The following is a 5012-nucleotide window of genomic DNA, read 5'->3' on the forward strand; positions in this document are numbered from 1 at the left end:
AAAATAGTGGGTCTTTGGTTGGGGGGGGCAGGTTGGGTTTGTTTTTGTTTGTTTGTTTTTACCATGAAATTACTTCTCAAGCAAATCCAGGCAATATTGTTATAGGCTTCACATTGCCTGCTGCATTCTAAAAGCAGGTGTCCCCTTTCTTTTCCTCAAGTTTATGCTGTCTAGTTGCCTCCCAGGATTTGTGTCCAGAGGATCTCTGGCTCTGAAGAGCCTAAGGAGTCTTGTGTTAAAGGCATTGTAACATTCAAATATATCCAGGGAGACAAATAAATCAAGGGATGGCCAAACTGCAGACTGGGTAGGGAAAAGGTTAAGCAGCCTGCCCAGAGCAGAGAGCTGCGCAAAGAGTCAGAGGTTGCAGAGGGGGGTGTTTTTTCAAGTCTCTAAGGGAACAGGTTCAGTTGTGTGCATGTGTGTTGTGGGTGACTTTGGGTGTGTGTGTTGGGCCTGTGTTTGAAGCTAGGAGAAACCAATCACTTGTTTAGAAAAACCGGCTGGAGTGGCTTACAAAGTTTGAGTCCCATCCTGTTCACCCACAGCAGCTCTTTCAGGAGCAGGCACCCCTCACTCTGGCTACTGGAAGCAGGTTTTCGTCTCCCCAGATTTCTGCGAGGTAGGAAGTTTGGCATCTGGTGGTGTCAGAAAAGAGCCCTTTGCTATAAATCACGCTGAAAAGCATTCAAGTCTGACAATCACCTTGAGACTGCTTATGGGTTCACCCCCAAATTCCTAGATCAAAGACCAGCCCCTACAACCATAAACACTTCTTAGATACAAAATCCGGATTATCAAGAGGATGCATTCATGGTAAAGTCGGGGGGCGGGGGTGGAGGGAGAGAGGTTCACCTTGCAGCCACGGATAGGCAATGCCCCAAGCCCCCAAGCGCACAGAAGAGACCTTGCAACGGCACAAGGGGAAGAGCCTCCGTCCTGAAAGCGGAGCAGACCCGCGCGCCTCCCAGCAGGGGCGATGCACCCCAGCCGGCCGGCAGGGAAGAAACGCGCCCTGCATTGCCACTGGCAGCGCCGCAAACCTTGGAGGGGGGGGCGGGAGAAAAGTATCCGGGGGGAGAGGGGGCAAGAGAGCTGCGACTGATGACGGGAGCTGAGAGAGGCTCAGTGCAGCGCCCGCACGTCTGTCCGCTGCGCCGAGTCGGTTCGCAGTGGCAGGACTTCGCTTCCTGTCCCTCTCCAGCGGGGGGGTAGTCCCAGTTTTAGCCGCGACTCCTAGAAAAGGTCATTTAATATGTGACTCCCTCTCGGAAGCAGCTTTAGTTAGATGCTTGCCCGCGTCCCGCTCGCACCAGGCACGCGCCCAGCAGCTCGGGACCTTTGGGCTCACTGTGCTTTTCTGTTGAAGAAGGTTTGAAGTCGGTGCCTCTATCTGCCTGTCTACTTTTCTGCTTGTGTACCTACCTATATATCCCTGTACCTACCTGCTTACTTTTCTATCGACCTACCTATCCCTCCATCTACCTACCTACCTCTCTGTCTGCCTACCTACGCTTCTGTCTGCCTATCTACCTAGCGGTCTACCTCCCTGCTTACCCGTCTGCCTGTCTACCTACTTCTCTGTCTATCTTCCTATCTCTCCCTCCAGCTACCTACCCACCCGTCTTCCTTGCTTCCCCTCTTCACCTACCGACAGGAGAGAAGCCGGAGTGAGCCCTGCCTGTGGAGGCAGGGTGCGGAGGGGCGGGCTGGCTGGCGAGCAGCCGCTCGGTCCATCGCAGCCCTTTTCGCGCCGTGCCTCCAAGACGACTCGGGTGTTGCCGCCTGTGTCCGGCGCAGGAGCCGTGGCCCTGGCGGGCGTGTGTCCGTCCCGGTCCCGCGGGCGTGAGGCCGGCCCTGGCGGGGGTCGGGGCAGCGGGGTCCCGCGCCGGGCGGCCCTGCCCGCTCCAGCCGGCCCTTTGATCGGGACCCGGCTTCCCTGGCCCCCTGCGGGACCTGCCACATGCTCCCCCCGTCCCCGCCTCGCCTGACCAAGTCCTCCCTGCCCGGCCGGCCCGCGCCAGGCGGGGGCTGTCCTCGGGGAGGGGGACAGCGGTGTCCCCAGGCAGGTTAGTGGCAGATCTCTTCCCACCGAGCCAGGTCCTGGAAACACCCTCTTCCCAGGATTTTTCCAAATCAAAGGCACAATCCTGGCCTTGATTCCCTCCCCCGCTTGCTTCTGCTGTCATTACCCTGCGCGCGGATTCCCCCGCTAGTCCGTGCCCCCGCCCGAGGACATTTAATAGTTGAGTGGATTAAATATTGCAAGCGCCAGCCTCGCCCCCCCCCTTGGAAAATACAGGGCGAGCGCGCTGTGCCTGAAACTCGCTGCCTGAAAGCTGATCTCGGTTAGATCTGGGGCCGGGGGAGGGGTGTGGAGGGCAAGCCCGGTTCTGATCTGCATCTGGCTTATACTGGGGTGAGACACCGGGCGGGGGGGCGGCTCTCCGGGATGCTGGAAGAAAGAAGGGAAAAGAGAAAAGAAAGGCAGAACTGGGGAAGGGATGATCCGGCCTGTCCACGTGAGCAGCCTACTTATTTTCCCTCGTCAGAGGTGACACCCGAAGCACATCGACACACTTCGCAAGTGCGGAGCTTCCCTGGAAGAATTAGCCGCCTGTTTGAAATTAACACTAATTTGGCCCCTCCATCAACAGCCCCTCTATGGGCAGCCACTCAGGCTGTCATTAAGCATGTTTGCTAGCTCCAGGGTTTAGAAGTGTGTGTGTGTGTGTGTGAGTGTGTGTCCTTTCCACACACGCATTCATACACACACACGAGGAAAGTCCTTAGTTCTTTCTTAAAGACTAAGGCAACAACAAGAACAATAATAATGCCAGCAATAATGCTAACAATACTAATAATGATATCAATACTACTATTCGTGCTAATATTGATAACAGTACTAATACTACCACTACTGCTGCTGATGGTAAAAACCCCCTGATCTCTCATGTCTTGCAAATGATATAAATGATTGCAAGGAAAATCGCCTTTCGTTGAACGTGCCCTCACTGAATAACCACTACCCTGCACATCGGGATAAGGGGAGGAGGAGGGGAGGAAGACATCGCAGTTCATCATTTATTTTTCAAATCTTGCATTGCGCTCACGTGAAACCTTTTTTACAGGCTCCTATGATGGGGGCAATAAATCTAGATTAAGAAACTCCAGGGATTTTGTTTGGAGATGAATGCTCTGGGTTATATGCAGTGCATAGAAAAAAAAGAGCACATTTATTTATCTGGTATTAGACATGCCTAAATTGTCATCTGTAAAGCTAATGTGATCAATAACATTTTTTTTTAACCTTTGGAAAACTTTGTAAAAGAAACAGTAAATCTCAGCGCGTTTGATGCTAGCTTTGAGGGGACTCGTTGTGGAGGAACAGAAAGAATGGTGTTGTTTAATACAGATAAAAAAAAACAAACCATACGAGACAGATCCGGGCACTAGACTGAGCACAGAAACGGAGAGAAAAGGAATGAAGGAGGTGTATGTTTTTTTGCTAAATAGCTAGGTTGTGACACGCCTGAGATCGGTTCCTGCCATGGGAGCTGCTTTATTGCATCCTTTGGGGTTACAGGTTGTTCAATTTTGAAAGATATTACAGGAAAAAATGTTCTGTTTGCCCCCCACACTGACACACTTCCCCGATTTAAGAAGCATTGTACAATGAGAGGGACAAGGGTGTAACACACACACACACACACACACACACACACACACACACAGGCTCACAATCCTGCCTGGGAGGAAAGATGCAACATTTTTCGCTTTGGCTTCCATCAAGTAGCAAAGGAAATGTCAGGTCTTCCTTGTCTGAAGAGTCCTGGCTTCTTTTCTCTGCGGTGAAGTCAGGCCAGTGCTGCCTTTGCTCCTAAAAAGCAAGGGGCAAGGACAGCGCCCTGCAGCACTCCCCTGCTCCGGGATGGGCGGGGGCTCTGCAGCCGCCCCTGGCTCAGATCTCGCTCCCCATCCGCGGCCCTTGCTCAGGTTGTGTCACCAGAAGCACTTGGCCATCAGCCGCTACCCACCTTCCAAAGCAGGCAATTGATTAAGTCTCAGCTTCCTTCTCCTCCTCCTCCCCCATGAGATCCCATACTTTTCTCGGGATCAAAAACTCCTGAAGGGAGAAGAGAAGGAGAAGAAAGAAAGAAGGGAAAGACATGAAAGAAAGAAAAAAGAGGGCGATAAAGGGACCCAGCTAAGGGGAGAGAGTGACATGTGAACGATTGTCAGGCACTGGAGGGGGATCCGACCTTTGCGTTTGTCTCCCTGCAAATAAACACGTATTCATACTGAAATAAAGCCAGTGATATGTGAATAATATTCTATATACACACAGTAATTGTATAGTTTGATACACACACAATACATATATAATTATTGCGTGTATAAAACTGTATACACACACGCCTATATATATAATTAGTGTGTGCGTATAAAATATACACATACAACTGGCTTTATTGCAGTATGAATCCGTGTGTGTGAGTGTGTATATGTATATATATATATATATATACACACACGCACAATCACACACACACACACACACACACACACACAGACACGTATTCATACTGAAATATAGCCAGTTGTTTGTGTATATTATATATTATACATATAATAGATATATAATTATTGTGTGATACATACATATACATACATACACGCGCCTACATACACACAATAAAAATCATCCATATCTAGCTATCTATCTATCTACAGATGGATTATTTACGCAGGATTTTCTCTCTAGCCTTTCCCTTTCCCGGCCTGGGAAGGCGTGGCCCCCTTGGCAACTTGGACATCTGTTTGCTTCACGTGATATTTTCATAAAAGCTCCAACATCTGGTCAAAATAAACCTCCTTCAGGTACCTGCCTACGTTTTCACATGTCAAAACCCTTTCACCTCTGGAGCTCCCTTCCCGCAGGACTACCGCGCTTGTGTCCTCTCTTTCAGCCCAGGGTTTTTCAGTCTCTCCATCGCCCCTGCACCCCTGTC

The sequence above is a fragment of the Crocodylus porosus genome, unplaced genomic scaffold (genome assembly GCF_001723895.1).
Source record: "Crocodylus porosus isolate Cpor-Errol unplaced genomic scaffold, CroPor_comp1, whole genome shotgun sequence".
NCBI lineage: Eukaryota > Metazoa > Chordata > Crocodylia > Crocodylidae > Crocodylus > Crocodylus porosus.